Source organism: Pongo pygmaeus, chromosome 1 (assembly GCF_028885625.2).
Source record: "Pongo pygmaeus isolate AG05252 chromosome 1, NHGRI_mPonPyg2-v2.0_pri, whole genome shotgun sequence".
Classification (NCBI taxonomy): Eukaryota; Metazoa; Chordata; class Mammalia; order Primates; family Hominidae; genus Pongo; species Pongo pygmaeus.
The window spans coordinates 13,328,816-13,348,117 of record NC_072373.2 but is presented as its reverse complement, the minus strand read 5'-3'; positions in this window follow the sequence as shown (position 1 = coordinate 13,348,117).

The window sequence follows — 19,302 nt, the reverse complement described above, 5'->3', positions numbered from 1 at the left end:
CCTCAAGTAGGCCCCGTGTTTGTTGCTCCCTTCTTTGTGTCCATGTGCACTCAATGTACATAAACATAATCTGGAGTGAAAGAAGCCAGACATAGCAAAGTAGGTTCGATCTGATTTTATGAAGAGAGCTTCTAAGAGTCTGGTCATGTTCTATTTCTTGATCAATGTGTTGTTCATGAGTGTGTTCAGTTTGTAATCATTCATCAGATTGTGAACATAAGATGTGTGCTATTTTCTATGTAAGTATGCTATACTTCAATAAAAAGTTAACATTTTTGTGTTTGAGATGATGGATATGCTGATACTGTGATCTGATCATTATATACTATAAATATCGAAACATCACTATATACATCATGAATATGTACAATTATTATTTATTAATTTAAAAATGTTAACTTCTTTTGATTTAGAAACATTAGACACAACAGATTTTGAAAAAACAGCAACAGGCCGGGCGCAGTGGCTCATACCTGTAATCCCAGCACTTTGGGAGGCCGAGATGGGTGGATCATGAGGTCAGGAGATTGAGACCATCCTGGCTAACATGGTGAAACCCCATCTCTACTAAAAATACAAAAAAAATTAGCCGGGCGTGGTGGCGGGTGCCTGTAGTCTCAGCTACTTGGGAGGCTGAGGCAGGAGAATGGCATGAACCCAGGAGGCGGAGCTTGCAGTGAGCCGAGATTGCGCCACTGCACTCCAGGCTGGGTGACAGAGTGAGACTCTATCTCAAAAAATAAATAAATAAGTAAATAAATAAATAAATAAAATAAAATAAATAAAAAAATAAAAAAACAGCAACAACAAAATCTCCACATATGCCAATATCTGGAAATAACTCCTCTTAATATTTTGGCATAGATTCTTCCAGAATTTTTTCTATATGTATTAACATATATTTTACAAAATGGGATCATACCGTGCATCGTTGAGTAACCCGATTTTCTCACTATTTCACTCTTACAAATACTGACAAACAAGACTTTTTCAAACATCTTGGCTCAGTAGACAGTTCATTTATTTATTTATTTTTAGGATTCCTAAAACTGGACGTGGTGGAACTAGGAGGACGCGCCTCTTCCAGTCATTGGATTTCCCCTGGAAAAACAGAACAAATTCACATTCTCACCTGCAGTGGGTGAGAAGTCCCTTTTCCCCCACTTCCTTGCCAAAAATGGATCTTATCATTCCTTTTCATCTTTGCCAGTCTGGAAGTTATGTGCAACTGAACACAAGAATTACAGAAGAGGCCGGGCGTGGTGGCTCACGCCTGTAATCCCAACACTTTGGGAGGCTGAGGCGGGCAGATCACTTGAGGCCAGGAGTTTGAAACCAGCCTGGGCAACATGATGAAACCCTGTCTCTACCAAAACACACACACACACACACACACACACACACACAAATTAGCCAGACATGGTGACACGCACCTGTGGTCCCAGCTACTCAGGAGGCTGAAGTGGGAGGATCACTTGAGCCCAGGAGGTTGAGGCTGTAGTGAGCTGTGATTGCACCTCTGCGCTCCAGCCTGAGCAACAGAGTGAGACCCTGTCAAAAAAAAAAAAAAAAAAAAAAAAGGAGGCAGCTGGGATTTAAGAACCAATTCAGGGATAGAACAAAATTGGGGCTCCATCCCAACTCTGAAGCTCAGTTTCTTCAGCTGTAAAATGGGGTAAATAATAATCTTTCCAAAGAGAAAAGTTAAATAGCTTAATCCTAGTCCTAACCACCCCTAATGGCTCTCCCTTCTTCCCAAACTCCTTTTCAATCTTGTCTCCTCTCAGCAGCCTGAGTATTCCCATATGAATGTAAATCACATGACATGCTTTGTATCTGTGTCCCCATCCAAACCTCATGTCAAATTGTAACCTCAGTGTTGGAGGTACGGCCTGATGGGAGGTGACTGGATCATGGAGGCAGAGTTCTTATGAATGGTTTAGCACAGTCTCCCCTTGGTACTGTGTAGGGATTAATTTCTCATGAGATCTGGTTGTTTAACAGTGTCCAGCACCTCCCTCTCTCTCTTTTCCTTCTGCTCTGGCCATGTGAGATTCATTAGTCCCCCTTGCCTTCCACCATGATGGGAAGTTTCCTGAGGCTTCCCCAGAAGCTGATGCTGCCATGCTTCCTGTACAGCCTGCAGAACTGTGAGCCGATTAAACCTCTTTTCTTTATAAATTACCCAGTCTCAGGTATTTCATTATAGCAGCGCAAGAACTGCACTGATTAATACATCACACCACATCATCTCTGCCTTAAAGCTCTTGCTCAGCCAGCTGTAGTACTTAGAACAAAATCTAAACTTATCCTGGCTGACTTGGGTCCACCTGCTCTGCCTTTGCCTGCCCCACTGTAGATACTGTCAGGCTTTGCTGTCCTTTGCCCACCTTTAAAAAATTATTATTGTTATTTACTTTTCAAATTTATTATTATTTTTTGTTTTAAAATGTTTATCTTTTTAGAGACAAGATCTTGCTCTGTTGCCCAGGCTGGAGTGCAGTGGTGCGATCATAGCTCACCGTAGTCTCAAACTCCAGGGCTCAAGCAATCCTCCTGCCTCGGCCTCCCAAGTAGCCCAGCTAATTTCTTTTTTGAGATGGAGTTTTGCCCTTGTTGCCCAGGCTAGAGTGCGATGGCAGGATCTCAGCTCACCGCAACCTCCACCTCCCAGGTTCAAGCGATTCTCCTGCCTCAGCCTCCCAAGTAGCTGGGATTACAGGCAGGTGCCACCACGCCCAGCTAATCTTGTACTTTTAGTAGAGATGGGGTTTCTCCGTGTTGGTCAGTCTTGTCTTGAACTCTCTACCTCAGGTGGTCTGCCCGCCTTGGCCTCCCAAAGTGCTGGGATCACAGGTGTGAGCGACCGTGCCTGGCCACTAATTTTTATTTTTTACTTTTTGTAGAGACAGGGTCTCATTATGTTGGCCAGTCTGGTCTCAAACTCCTGACCTCAAGCAATTCTCCTGCCTCAGCCTCCCAGAGTGCTGGGATTACATTGTGAGCCACTGTGCCCTGTCAGCCCACATTTTTGAGGCTGCACTGGCCTTTGGGTTTCTTGAATGGGCAGTCCCTCGGGCCTGTGTCCTGGGATGCTCCTCCTCCCTCTTTCCTGTCCTTGCCAACTTCAGCTTAAAACCACATCCTCAGGGAGACCTTCCCTGTCCTCCTGCTATTTTCTCTCCCACCATCCTGTTTAGTCCCTTCACAGTTCTTATTACTATGTGTAATGATGTATTTCTTTGCTTACTTTTGTGTTTTGTCTCCCCACCACCTGGTAAGCTCAATGAGAGCAGACATAAGGCCTTCTGAGTTTGCTGCTATATCCCCCAGCACCTAGGCCTGTGCCTCATTGTACATGCTCAACAAATATTTGTTGAATGTGTGAAAATAAGTATTTCAAAATCAAGGCTGTTGGAACTTCAAAATATTATGAACCTTGAAGGAGTGTGATTATGGGACTCAAGTTACATAAATAGGCAGCTGTAACCTTTGTTTCTGTGATTATAGATTAGCCTTCTTTCTTACCCACATTGTTTTGTAAAATGTTGTAAATGACTGAAGGGTGCCAGGGAAGATCCCTTCCACCTTCACTATTGACCTTCATTATAGATTCACTTCCTTCTTACCTTTGTGATACAAAGACTTCATAATTATTTCATTGTCTAAGATGGAATATTCTAATCCTACTAAATTTCTTTGTTTTCTGCATATATAAGCGAGACTTTAATTTTTTTTTTTTTTTTTTGAGACGGAGTCTCTCTCTGTCTCCCAGGCTGGAGTGCAGTGGTGCGATCTTGGCTCACTGCAAGCTCCGCCTCCCGGGTTCATGCCATTCTCCTGCCTCAGCCTCCTGAGTAGCTGGGACTACAGGCGCCCACCACTACGCCTGGCTAATTTTTTGTATTTTTAGTAGAGACAGGGTTTCACCATGTTAGCCAGGATGGTCTCGATCTTCTGACCTCGTGATCTGCCCACCTCAGCCTCCCAAAGTGCTGGGATTACAAGCATGAGCTACCGCGCCTGGCCGACTTTAACTTTTTTACTTTAGATCACTGGCTCCACTTCTCTGAAGTCCGTGTTTCCTGGATGGCTATTCCTGGCTTTGAGCTCCAATAAACTCTATACCTAATCATATGTTCTGAATCATGTTATTTAAGGTTGACAAATGAATCAATAACTATTTCACTTTTCCACCAGTTTGGTGGTGGGTAAACCATAGCACGGTAACAGGGTGAGATAACCACCAATTCTCTGTAACCCATCCTTCTGGGCTGCTCTCTTCCTGGTCTGAAACCTTCCCAGGCCATTTCTGATCTCTCTCATCCCCATCCCCAAGTTGTTGACGGTATCACCTTCTGCAGCTCTGAAATGAAATACATGCTGTCTTGTACTGTTCTTTTAGTGTTGGAAGTGCCTCCTGCCACCTTAGGTAACTATATATTAGTTTACATAATCTAGTTTCTTCAGATGGCACACTGTCTCAAGTGCGTGGGAGGGCTCAATAAATATTCATCCATTCAGCATTCATTTATTAAGCACCTACGAAGTACCAGTTATTATATTAAACACCTAGGATACAAATACGAATAAGGCACAGCATTTCCTAACTTCAGGGAGCTCACAGTCTAGGGAAGGGAGCACATAATTGTAATATTATGTAGCAATTGCAGTGGCTTGCTATGTAAAAGACAAAGGGGGCCAGGCACACTGGCTCATGTCTGTAATCCCAAGACTTTGGGAGGCCAAGGTGGGCAGATCACTTGAGTCCATGAGTTCGAGACCAGTCTGGCCAACAGCCCGGGGGTTTAGTAGAAACCCCATCTCTACTAAAAATACAAAAATTAGCCAGGTGTGGTGGTGCGTGCCTGTAGTACCAGCTACTCAGGAGTCTGAGGCAGGAGAATTGCTTGAACTCGGGAGGCAGAGGTTGTAGTGAGCCAAGATCTCACCACTGTACTCCAGCCTAGGTGACGAAGTGACTCTGTCTCAAAAAAAAAAAAAAAAAAAAAGACAAAAATCCACACAGGGGGGCCAGGTGCGGTGGCTCACGCCTGTAATCCCAGCACTTTGGGAGGCCGAGGTGGGAGGTCAGGAGATCGAGACCATCCTGGCTAACACAGTGAAACCCCGTCTCTACTAAAAATACAAAAAATTAGCCGGGCGTAGTGGCGGGCGCCTGTAGTCCCAGCTACTCAGGAGGCTGAGGCAGGAGAATGGCGTGAACCCGGGAGGCGGAGCTTGCAGTGAGCCGAGATCGCACCACTGCACTCCAGCCTGGGCGACAGACCGAGACTCTGTCTCAAAAAAAAAAAAAAAAAAACACACAGAGGAAGGATACTGAACCCAGTCTGAGGAAGAGGAGGAGGACAGCAGGCTTCCTGGAGAGGTGCCATCTGATCTGAGTGAGCCAGATAAAGAGGACAAAGGCATTAGCAGAAGAGGGAACAGTATCAGCCCAGGCCTGGATGGAGAGCAGCATTCTGTGCGCAAGGCAACAGTCAGCAGTTTAGTGTGGTTAGAAAATAAAGTGCAAGTCAGAAAGTGCTGAAAAATAAGTCAGCGAGATGGGCTGGTGCCTGTTCAGGGAAGCTGCTGGAAAGTTAAGGTCAGTAGCTTGGACATTTCTATAGAAAGAGATCACTGAACATTTTAGCCAGGAATGGGGTGACAGGTGTTGGATTTGGGGAGGACGCGTTTGGAGGCAGGGAGATCTGGTGAGATATGACCAGGATCTGCCCTGGGTCAGTGGTAATGAAGAGGGAGAGTCAGGCATAGGTTTAAGAACCTTTAAGAGGTAAAACTGGTAGGACTTGGTTATTGATTAAATCTGGAACAGATTGGAGAGAGAGAAAAAGAGAGAGAGAGAAGTCAGTAGCTTGAGTGACCTCATTATGATGGAATTCCATCGACAAAGAGAATACCAGGGAAGCAGTTTGGTGACATTGGGGACGCGAGGTGACACTTAGGTTTGGGATATGTTGAGTCTGAGGTGCTTGGGGGATGTAGAAACAGCTTTGATTTTGAATTATTTATTGTTACAATATAATGGCAAGATGTATGGTTTGGGGATTAGCATCTCCCTTCACTGAGCTCACTTGTATTCAGCGGTTCGTATATTTCACCATGGTAGGTGCTAGGAGTGCCCTATCCAGGTCCCTTTTACCCCCAGCTGCTGTGAGGCCTGGCTGATGACAACTCACAGCCCCTCCTTCTCCTGGGAGTCATGGCTCCCAAAAGGCAGTCTGGCCCAGACATACAAAAGCTCGGCCCCCAGCAGCAAGGAGGCATTGCCTGTGTGGTGCACTTTGGGTTTCCCAAGCTCCCTGGAGGGATCAGCCTGAAGCTGGTCTCCAGGTGAGACTACATCCTTGCTTGACTTTCCCCACCTTGTGCTCTCTTGCCTCCTCACTCCCCTCCTCCTGAGAACACTGCCCCGATGAATCACTTGCTCAAGAATCCTCCTGCTTCTTGGGAACCCCACGGGAGACACAGGAGAAATTGTGCAGTTGGGAGTTGGTTGGCCACAGTTTTAGGAATCCACAGTAAAGAGGGGGCTGAAGGTGAATTTTATTCCTCTGGACAGAGCTGGTAGTGAAATGAATGATAGTGGGGTTGCCTTTATCCACAGTAGAAGGTCATTTGTGTTATTTTTATTGGTTTTTAGTTTATTAGTTTTATTAAGCCACAATTCTAAATCTCTGAGACAAAAGCATTTGTCAAAATTCCTGCTTACAGACTATTAAGGTTCCTGAGTTTGGAAGGAGTTCTTTTCTCCTAAATTCCATGTTGCCCTTCCCTTTTTTACTCTTCATGTTTGAAGTGATGTCACTGAAAGCAGGTGTTCTTTGGCGGTTGAGATGGACCCACCCGTCACCCCTAGACTGGATCCATTTTCTCCCTTGAACTCTTGTAGTATCTTTTTGCTTCTCTAAAGTAGCAGTTCTGGGCGCTGTCCATAGAATTGCCCATTTCTTGCCTATTTAGTCAAAGAAGACTCAAGAACTGAGCATAATTCAGAGTCAACATGGCCTTCTTCTTTGTTATCTCATTGAAAAGTGCTTACAAAATATTTATTGAATGATAAAAATGAAAGTTTAAATGAATGAGTGATCAATATTGCCAAACCAGGCAAGTTCCATATAAATGCAAATTGGTTTTCACTGTGCAACGTCCTTTCGCTGTATCTCTTTAATCTGTTTGCCCTATCGCCTCCAATTGGTGGCAAAGACTACATCTTCTATTTCCCTTTTATCCCTGCAATAGACTATAGAAATCGTGTTTGATGGAATAACTAATTAGTCAGTCAACATTTATTGATCGCCAACTATTTTAAGGATATTTTAAAGATGGGGATTTAAAAATAAATAAAACACAGTGGTCTTTAAGGAGCTCACGATGGCCTGAGTATACAATTTGTTCTTAAATAGAGTGACTTGTTAAATGCATAACTACATTTGATTTAATATTTATTCCTTTGTAAACTTCTCATAGAAATAAATTCACAAATAATTAAAACACCCTTTTGCAGATCATGTGACTGAATTTTGTCAGCAAACATGGCTGGTACGCCAATCAGGCTCTGGCTGTAAGTGCAATCAATCCATTACTGCTTAGCTAAAAAGGCAAAGTTGCTGGTTCAAGTCCTACTGTGTGTACCTGTAGGGGAACTAAGTTCTCCACTGTGGGATGTGTGTGAATCTGAATCTAAATTACAGGCTGGGAAGGCTTCCTTTAAACAGCATGTTTCTTTAAAGTTCTGACACTAGGTTCCTCGCTCCAGGCTTTGAAATGAAATCAAAGCTGGCTTTGGCCTTGGCTTTAGCTTTGGTAGCCTGATAGGTACATCTACAGTAGCTTTTTTTTTTTTTAATAACTCATTCTCTTTAAAGACAGGAACACTTTGAATTTCTCGGCGTCTGTGAGGTGAGTCATGCATTTTATAGGCGCAGAAATTGAAAGAGGAGTGACTTGCGTAGGTCAGATAGCAAGTCCAAGAATATGGTAAATCCAGCACCACAGGGCCACCCAGAACTACTTGGCCTGCTGCCCATTCTCTTGTCTCTCCATTGCACTAGGCATAAATGTCAGTAAAGAAAGCAAGTGTGGCCCATTGAGAGAAAATGTGGCATAAGCCAAGAGTTCAAAGCACTTGAAGAGGTAAAGGCAGATCCAGGTTGAGGCTCTGTTCTGCCCAGTTGATGATGAAATACTGATAGTGGATTTCTTCCTTTTCACCTGTTCCTGCCCCACTTGCCTGTGAAAGTCAGCCAGCACACTTTCCTCACCAAATGGGTGGTGGGTTCTGGGCAAAACAAAGTTATAATAAAAACAGAAAAGGTAAACCATGCCATTGGCTCTGACTGCCTTAAAGGGCTTTTGTCTCTAAGCTAGAAGACACGCTTTCTTGTACTTTCCCTGTCAGGATGGAGGCATTTTATTTGTCACCCATAGAAATTCTCCTACTTTCGGGAGTGTAAATTAGTTCAACCATTGTGGAAGACAGTGTGGCGATTCCTTAAGGATCTTGAACCAGAAATACCATTTGACCCAGCAATCCTATTACTGGGTATATACCCAAAGGATTATAAATCATTCTGCTATGAAGACACATGCACACATATGTTTATTGCAGAACTATTTATGATAGCAAAGACTTAGAACCAACCCAAATGCCCATCAATGATAGACTGGATAAAGAAAATGTGGCACATATACACCATGGAATACTATGAAGCCATAAAAAAGAATGAGTTCATGTCCTTTGCAGGGACATGGATGAAGCTGGAAGCCATCATTAACACAGGAACAGAAAACCAAACACTTTGGTCTCACTCATAAGTGGGAGTTGAACAATAAGAACACAGGGACACAGGGAGGGGAACATCACACACCGGGGCCTGTCAGGGTGTGGGGAGGTAAGGAAAGGGAGAGCATTAGGACAAATACCTAATGCATGCGGGGCTTAAAACCCGGATGATGGGTTGATAAGTGCAGCAAACCACCATGGTACATGTATACCTATGTAACAAACCTGCACATTCTGCACATGTATCCTGGAACTTAAAGTTAAATAAAAAGAAAAAAGAAATTCTCCTACTTTGTTTGGCAATAATGGGTGTTAGCAAAAGGATTCACCATCTATTGAATACCTGTTTGAGCCAGGTACCATTGGGCATTTTTTTTTTTTTTTTTTTTTTTTTTTTTTTTTGAGATGGAGTTTCACTCTAGTCGCCCAGGCTGGAGCACAATGGCGCAATCTCAGCTCACTGCAACCTCCGCCTCCTGGGTTCAAATGATTCTTCTGCCTCAGCCTCCAGAGTAGCTGAGATTACAGGCACCTGCCAGCATGCCTGGCTAATTTTTGTATTTTTAGTAGAGACGGAGTTTCACCAGGTTGGCCAGGCTGGTCTTGAACTCCTGACCTCAGGTGATCTGCCTGCCTCAGCCTCCCAAAGTGCTGGGATTACAGGCATGAGTAACTGTGCCCGGCCCCATTGGGCATTTTACTCGGTCTTTTTTAATCCTCATGACAACAGATATTTATTAAGCAACTACCAAGTGCCAGACACCATGTAGGGGGCAGGAGATACAAAAATAAATAAGGCACAGTCCCTACTCTCTGGAGTTAAAAAGACTAGTGTGGAAGACGTAATCATAATCAAGTAACTGTAATGTGGTTTTATAAGGGCTCCAGTAAGAGGTGACCCCGGAAGGTGATGGGAACACATAGGAGGAGACCCTAATCTGATTTTGGGGTCCCAAGAAAGACTTCTTATAAGAAGTGATGTCCAAGCACTATTAGATGGGAGGGAATTCTTTTTCGAGACAGGATCTTGCTCTGCCATCCAGGCTGGAGGGCAGCAGTGCAATCATATCTCACTGCAGCCTCGACCTCCAGAGCTCAAGTGATCCTCCTGCCTCAGCCTCCCAAGTAACTGGGACCACAGGTGTGCACATCACACCCAGCTACTTTAAGAAATTTTTTTTGCAGAGATAGAGTCTCACTATGTTGCCCAGGCTGGTCTCAAACTCCTGAGCTGAAGTGATCCTCTTGCCTCAGCATCCCAAAGTATTGGGATTACAGGTGTGAGCCACTGCACTCAGCCCTAGATGGGAATTGTTAGCTCCAGACTTATCTTTGAGCCTCATAGAGTTTGTGGAAGATAGAATAATGATCCCCAAAGATGTCCATATCCTAATCACCAGGACCTGTGAATATACATGGAAAAAAAAAAAAAAACTTTGTCAATGTGATTAAGTTAAACATCTTGAGATGGGGAGCTTATTTATATTGGGTTAGCTGGGTGGGTCCATTGTAATCACATGTAATCCCTATAAAAGGAGTCAAGTCCTGGCGTGGTGGCTCAGCCGTGTAATCCTAGCACTTTGGGAGGCCAAGACGGGCGGATCGCCTGAGGTCAGGAGTTCGAGGTCAGCCTGACCAACATGGTGAAAACCCATCTCTACTAAAAATACAAAAATTAGCCAGGTGTGGTGGCACATGCCTGTAGTCCCAGCTACATGGGAGGCTTAGGCAAGAGAACTGCTTGAATCCAGGAAGTAGAGGTTGCAGTGAGCTGAGATTGGGCCACTGCACTCCAGCCTGGGCGACAGAGCAAGACTCCATCTCAAAAAAAAAAAAAGAAGGAGTCAAGGCCAGGTGTGGTGGCTCATGCCTGTAATCCCAGCACTGTGGGAGGCCAAGCCAGGAGCATCACTTGAGCCCAGGCTGCAGTGAGCTATGATTGCACCACTGCACTCCAGCTTGGGTAACAGAGTGAGACTCTGTTTCTAAAAGAAATTTTTTTTAAGTAAGTAAATAAAGAGGGAATCAAGAAGGTCAAAGTCTGTAGTGGGAGATGTGATGACAGAAGCAAGAGGTTAGAGTGACGCGAGGAAGGGGCCATGAGCCCAGGGATGCAGGAGACCTTCAGAAGCTGGAAGAGGCAGGAAAACAATTCATCCTTAGAGACAACTGAAGGAGCCTGCCCTGCTGACACCTTGCTGTAGCCTGCAAGACACATTTTGGACCTCTTCCACAACCGTAAGAGAATAAATTTGTGATGTTTTAAGCCACTAGGTTTGTGGTAATTTCATACAACAGCAATAGAAAACTAATACAGAGTTTAAGATATAACTTGCCCAGCGTCACAAATTAGACAATGATAAAGCCAGGATTAAAACCAAGAGTGAAAAATTCCAAAGCCCAAGTGGTCTTTCCTCAGAGCTCATGTTACCTCTTAGGGAACTCTTTAGGTCTTCATTCAATATAATTTGAAGAACTTGTCTGTCAGCCTCCCTTCTCTCTTGCCTGAGGCACAAATATATGCTCACGGAGACGGTAAGTGGCATTAGCTGCAAAAATGCTGGAACGCAAGAGGACGAACATCTGCAGATCAATGAATGTTTGTTTTCTGAATAGTATTGCGGAAAAGGAACCGGATTAAATGTTAAGAGACTCAGTTCTAGTCCTAGTACTGGTATTAACTAGCTCTGAGACTAGAGTAAAGCCCTTAATATTTCTAAGCCTCTTTTTTGCTCATCTGCAAAATGAGGGTTTAAGCTAGATAGTTTTTGATATTTTTTTAGTTTCAACTTTCTACAATTGCTCAAGACTACCAGTATGTCCTGCCTCTTCTCTCCAGGACACACACTTTGAGGCCATTTAAGCCTCTAATGGGAGTTCAGTCTTAGCAACTTAGATGCCAGTTCATCTATTATTTAGCCAAGGACGAGGAAAGAGACCTCTCCTTTTCCAGTGTCAGCACAGATCATCTTAAAGTCCCTGAGTTTTAGAACCTCGAAAGATTACTTAGCAACAGGAAAAGTGGAAGGGAATGATCTGAGTTTGTAAATTCTGATATTGCATTAAAGTCTTATTTGAATGGTCCTAGATGAAAAATAGTTCCAGCTAGTTCTGGAAATGGCCATACTTCAGGTCATCTGGTGCTTGAAAGAGGAGCTTGAAATAAGATCTGGACCATTGGCAAAGGATCTTAGGTGCCACAGTATACTAGATTCAAGGCTGTTTCAGGTTGTGAGTTCAAGCCGAAAGCAATACTGAGGCTTTAGCTATGCGGGAGTGATCCCTGTGGGTTTCAAGCTGCGTTAATGATTATACTTGCCATGTCACAGCTTGGCAAATTTGAAGCATGGAAACCACAGCACAAATTTCCCTCTATCTTTCTGTGCTCGTTCTAGGTATAATTCTACCAATGCTGCTGATGTTACCCAAATTGGTTCCTTGACATTTCTCTGCTTTCTGCACTGTAGATGTCCTAGAACTTTAAGGAGGCAAACATACTGATTAGTAGCCGGATCAATCGACAAACAATAAATAATAAACACACCCATGGCCTTAAAGGACTTTCCCTTCTTGACATCTCTCTATAGCAGGTGACACTCATCACTTTCTTCTAAAACCTGTTTCCGTCCTATTCCAGGATGCTTTACCCACTTCCTCTTCTGGGCTGCCCCTGCTTACTTTCTGCCTCAGGCTCCTCTTCTTCCCTTTGCCTGCTCACTCGTAGTCTTCCATTTCTATACCTGGTTCTCAACTTTCCTCTGCACGTTTTCTCCCTTGACAGCCTCGTCCCATCTCAGTGCTTTAACTTCCTAATGCAGACCACACTGAAGTCTATAGAGAGCTCCAAGCTGTCTCTCGAGCCTCAGTTCCACATACTGAAGACACTGGATCACAGAGCCTGGGCTGAATCCCATCTCTGCCACTCAGAACAGCTGTGCGAATGTGGTCACGTGACTTCAGCCTCCGTTTTCTTATCCATAGAATGGGGAGAATCATAGAATCCACCTCTTGGTGTCGTAGTAAGCATTTAGATGTTAATTTTGTGAAATGACTGGTTCGGAGTATTCACTTAATAAATGATATCTCTTTTTTTTTTTTTTTTTTTTTGGAGATGGAGTCTTGCTCTGTCACCCAGGCTGGAGTGCAGTGGCGCAATCTCCGCTCACTGCGGCCTCCACCTCCTGGGTTCCAGCAATTCTCCTGCCTCAGCCTCCTGGGTAGCAGGGATTACAGGCACCCACCACACCTGGCTAATTTTTGTGTTTATAGTAGATATGGGGTTTCACCATATTGGCCAAGGTGCTCTCGAACTCCTGACCTCAGTGATCCGCCCGCCGTGGCCTCCCAAAATGTTAGGATTACAGGCGTGAGCCACTGTGCCTGGTCCTAAATGATATCTGTAATTTTATTTGAATAATTGATCTTTAGAACTTGAAAACTCTGCTAGCACATCAATACATTCCTCTTCTCTCCAAAATAGCAAAACCAAGCACCTTGCACAAGCCATCCAGTGAGCTCTACTTCTGTTAGTGGTGTCACCTACCTTCCTGTTTTCTAGACCTAAGAGTTTGAAATCAACACTGAGCCTCTTTCTTTTGCCCCCACATGTAGTCAATTGCCAAGTCCTGCCTCTCAGTTCAAATCCGGTCCCTCCTCTCCATTCTTTCCCTAGCAGCCTAATTTACATTGCTCACAGTCACAGTTCCCTAACCAGACTCCCTTCCTCTCGCAATCTATTCTGCACCTCACAGAAACATTCATATTGGCTGTAATTGCACACTCCCTGGTCCTAAACAAACTTCCACTGACTCACCCTTCTTGTTGAATAAAATCCAACCCCTCAATGTGGCAGTCAAGTTCTAGCACAGTATGATGGAGGCTTGGCTCAGAGTGTGTGTTGAAGGGCTGGGCGGGTGGGGACTGCCCTCTGGATGGCATGAGTAGGCATCAGCTTGGAGTGGGAGAAACTATGAGTCACTTGGTTGTTTTCAGTAAGTGGCAGAGAGTTTAAAAAGAGAATGGATAACTACATTCTAAATTGCAAAAAATGTAAAAAATCATATGGGCATGAATAACATTCAGCCACAAATATTTATGAAGCTTCTGCTGTGCGCCAGACAAAATGGCTGGGTAATAGGACTATGACAGTGAAGATAACACAGCCCTTGCTCTCAAGGATTTATAGTTGATGAGAAAGGCAGACAAATCCAGGGGCCATTATAATCCACCATGACAGCTGCTGAGCTCTTCTGTGGGAATTTGCAGGAGTGGCACCCACACGTGTGGGCATTTGGAGAAAGTGGGGAAAGCTTCCAGGAGGAAATGATGCCTTAACTGGGACAGAAGCAAGAAGGGTCAGCCAGGTAAGGGTGGACAGGTCAGGGTCGGGAGGGGGTGTTTCAAGGCCAAGCGGATGGCCTGGGACCACCAAGAGACAGAGAGAGCTTGGTGGGATGGTGCCATTGGGCTGAGACTTACCTGGGGACATAGGTGAGTGATGTTGAAAGATATATTTCAAATATCATGCTGGCCTGTAATCCCAGCACTCTGGGAGACTGAGGCGGGTGGATCACGAGGTCAGGAGATCGAGACCATCCTGGCTAACACGGTGAAACCCCGTCTGTACTAAAAATACAAAAAAATAGCCGGGTGTGGTGGCAGGTGCCTGTAGTCCCAGCTACTCGGGAGGCTGAGGCAGGAGAATGGTGTGAATCCGGGAGGCGGAGCTTGCAGTGAGCCGAGATCGCGCCACTGCACTCCAGCCAGGGTGACAGAGCGAGACTCCGTCTCAAAACAAACAAACAAAAAACATCATGCTGTACATGACAAATACATCCAATATTATCTGTCAATTTAAAAAAATAATAAAAGGTAAGGTTAAAGAGGTAGGCAGGGAATGGATAATGAAGGACTGTTCCATGAGAAAAGGATTGGCTTTCACCCTGAAGATGAAGGGACTCATGGGTTTTAAGCAGGGGAGTGAATCAGATTTTCTTTATTCTCAGAAGCTGGGGAAAAGGTTGGCATTTTAGTTGGGAAGAGGCTAAATACCCCAATAATTAGAACTCAAAAGAATTTAAGTTAGTGACAAGATAATTGTTCTTGGCTCTGTATCTCTGATCTTTGTGAGGTATAAGTAACAAGAGAAGTCATCAAAATGTTTCTCAGGATTGTAATTATAGGATGTCAAAGTCAGAAACGGCCTCAGTTAGTGTCTGCTTTAAAATAAAAGCATTGGTGTATTGAATGGTGGGTCCTTGCTTTTTTTTTTTCTGGTTTGCTGCCTTAATTTAGCACTATCCACCTCCTGTGGTCCCTGAGTAACTGTAAAACCCAGGGTGGAGGCTCTGCCTGGGAGGGCACTGAGAGGGCCCTGGCCCAGCCCAACATTCCCCAGCTCAGGGCGATGAGGTCATGCTGGGTCCCACAATACAGGCACAGCAGGTTCAGTAAGAAAGAGATGGGAATGGGCCGGAGAGGTCAGGCATCCTAGGAGGAGGGAAACTAGAGCCTCCGTATATTAATAGATACCACCCCCTTTAGCCTAATTTTCAAAGACAGTGATACAATGACTCCTCCAGATCCAGACTCAAAAGGGCTGGCTTAATAGAATTTAGTCCTGTGCAGCAAATGTCATCAGGAAAAAAATCCATTTTGATGGCTTAGTCATTACAGTGGATTCTATGGCAGAATGGAACAGCCCTGGCAATGGGTATTAGTCACACACTAGAGATGACTAAGATTTGATTATCTCCCACAATGGAGGTTGAAAAAATGGCTCCCCCAACTCCCAAGTGTGTTTTAAGGTCCCTGGAAATTTCAGCATCATCACCACTACCCTAAAACTGGTATCACCAATATGGAGAACAACTCCAGACTTTGAGTTAACACTATAGAATGGGCTTGCTTTTCAGAAAATACCTGCCTTTTTATTTCATCTGCCTGTGAGAGTTCGTTGGCAAGCAATATCTTATAGTGCAGTCTCTCGGGAGAGGTCGTCCTGAATTCATACTCTGCAACCATTACTCAGCTATGTGTCTTTGAGCAGTTACTTAACCTCTCTGTGCATCTGGGTCATCATTTGTAAAATGGGAATAATAATATCTACCTTATAGATGAATATTAAAAGAGGTAATTAGTATGAGGTGCTTAACAGTAAATGCATTTCAGAAAACATTTTTTTTTTCATTTATGGATTTCTGTTGTTGTATCGGGATAAAGTCACACCAGGGGAAAGAGGTTGACAGGGACAGACAACACTATAAATGTTAGCTATTATTATAATTCCAACCACGATTTCAAATAATCTTGTTTACTCGTCACAAAACTGATGATGACAGTTACAACACTGTCTGGGTGATTGGTGTCAATCTAGCATTTTACAGCTTCTGGGGGAATTTGTGTTTCCTGTGATTTACCTGCTCTTATCATTTGTCCAATTTTCAGTTAGGGGTAAGGTACCTTTTCTAATCAATCTCAATTGAAACCTATCTTCACACATGCATATGACAGCATCGTCAAGGGTCTTAGACCTTGAGGTGGCCCTGGCTTGCAGACAGACACCATGTAGAATTTATAGCCCCTTTGCAGTTAGCTCATTAGGGTCCTGCAGACTTTCTCTCTACAGTGCCTGTGTTTTCATAAGAGCATGTAACACTTCTTTATCTTGTTCTTAATGCTTTAGCCATTTCCTATTTTTCTTACTTAGGCTCCCCAACTAAGGAGACATTGACCTTGAGATTTTGTATATAAACCACCATGGATCCCAGAGAGAAAACAGATAATCCAAGAAAAAAAAAAACTACACCCCGATTACTTCCACATCTTTCACTATATAGTTGTAAATTGCATTTGTTCAGTCCGCCATTTACTATCTATTCAGCACTTACAATGTGTCAGGAAAGGCGCTGGCACTTGTCCAAAGACGGAAAGACGTGGCCCTAGGCTCGAGAAGTGCACACCAATAGAGGACCTGAAGGAAGACAGACAACGCACTTGGCCAAGTGGCTGCAGGGACCAGGTGCACGCCAAGAAAAAGGAGCTGTGTGTGCTATATGCTGCATGCATTTTCTGTCTCAATGTTTGTTTGCCTTTTTTTTCCTATTAAACTTCTAGAAGCCAGAGTCATCCACGGCGCCTTCCTGGTTTTGCAGAGCTCCAGGGCCTTGTCCACCCTGTGCCCTGCAAGAAGTTCTTCCCTTGCATTCCATATACCATGAGCTGTGTAGGGCCTGGGGAAATCAGGACACAGTTGTTTCGGCACAGCTCAAGTCTCTGTCGACTTCTTTTCTCTGGTGTGGTGGGTCCAAATTCAGACATTATCCTACTAGAGCAACAGAAACCTATAAATGAAAAAAAGTTTTTCCAAAACGCATTTTCAGAAAGGGTGCTAAGCACATTATACAAATTATCTTTTTTTTTTTTTTTTGAGATGTCCAGGCTGGAGTGCAATGGCGCGATCTCCGCTCACTGCAACCTCCGCCTCCTGAGTTCAAGCGATTTTCCTGTCTCAGCCTCCCGAGTAGCTGAGATTACAGGTGTGTGCCACCATGCCTGGCTAATTTTTTGTATTTTTAGTAGAGATGGGGTTTCACCATGTTGGCCAGGCTAGTCTCAAACTCCTGACCTCAGGTGATCCACCCGCCTTGGCCTCCCAAACTGCTGGGATTACAGGCGTGAGCCACTGCGCCCGAGCCCAGGTTATCTTTTTTAATGATCATAACAAATCTATGAGGTAGATATTATTATCCTCCCAGAGATGGAAAACAGAGGCACAGAGAGGCTAAGTAACTTGCTCTAAGTCACACAGGTGACAAGTGAAGTTTCCAGGTTATGAATCCAGGCAAGCCTCTTACCAGAGCCTGGCACTATACAATATTGTTTATCCATGAAATCTCACTGTTATATAGATGAAATTTTAAAAACAAGGATGGTGAATTCACTTATTAGATTGGCAAAGATCAGGGAGCCAAATTACGCGCAGGTTGAGAAGGGCCTAGGGGACGGTGTTCTCTGCCATCTGTGTAGATAAATAGAAAAGGTGATGAACATCCACTCCTCCACTCCTAACAAAAGTCAGAATTTGTTCGGGTAGCCACCTATCTCCAGTTCCAGAGAGCAATTTGAGTATTTTAAAGCAGTGTTTTTCAAATTGTAGGTCATGATCCCCTGGTGAATCATGAAGTCTATTTAATGGGTTACAGCTAGTGCTTTTCTTAAAAAATGAAATTGAGGAGAAAATGGAGTTTATGGTAGCACCTTTCATTTGGAGTTCTGGCTTCTATGAGAAAACAAATGTCTTTATTATGGAAGCCAATCTGTGTTGAGATTGTTGTTCCTTTGCAGCTGAAAGCATCCTGGCTGATTCACTGGAAGTGTGAACTGTGTGATATTTCTGGAGGGCAATCTGACTATGTGTGTCAAAAATTTAACTGAACATACTCAATAATACCATTTTTAGGGATATATTTCAAGGCAGGAAATGAGTGGGTGGACAGTGTACAAGGATGTTCATAGAATCAATATTTTTAATTGCAAAAAATTAGAAAACATGTAAATAATCATCAACAGAGATTCAACTGTATCATATTCTACATTTTATACAACAGAATGCTATGCAGCCAGTAAAATAAATTGATAAGACTTAGAAAGTAGCAAATTGGGCCAGGTGTGGTGGCTCACGCCTGTAATCCCAGCACTTTGAGAGGCTGAGGGAGGCAGATCACTTGAGGTCAGGAGTTCGAGAACAGCCTGGCCAACATGTTGAAACCCCGTTTCCACTAAAAATACAAAAATTAGCCAGGCGTGATGGCACGTGCCTGTAATCCCAGCTATTCGGGAGGCTGAGGCATGAGAATCGCTTGAACCCAGGAGGCGAGAAGCAGAGGTGGCGCCACTAGACTCCAGGCTGGATGACAGAGGGAAACTGTCTCCAAAAATAAAAAGCAGCAAATTGCTCATATCATGTATTAGCATGAAAAACTAGAAATCAGTCAAGCCAATGAGTTAAAATGAAAGGTTAAGACACCTGTGATTTTTGCAATCACTAATGTATGATTGATACAGGCAACAAGCATCATTAGATGCAGATGCTAAAACCACTGAGTAAGTAGGAGCAGGATGCTTATATGGTTTTTTTTTCTTCCTTTTTTTAATTTTTATTTTTTTATTTTATTATTATTATTATTATTATTATTATTATTATACTTTAGGTTTTATGGTACATGTGCGCAATGTGCAGGTAAGTTACATATGTATACATGTGCCATGCTGGTTTCAAAAGACCACCCCGATAGAGGGAAAAAAGAATCTTTACATGTGGCAGAGGCCACTTTAACCAAGTAGTTCAACTTCGCATTCCCAACAATGGGGCAAACTCACACAGTGAGCCCGTGATGCCAAGTCTCAACATCACTTTGATTATATCCTTGTCAGAAAGATTTAACCAGAATCTAGTCAAAAGGAAACAGACAAAGCCATATTGTAGAGCCTTC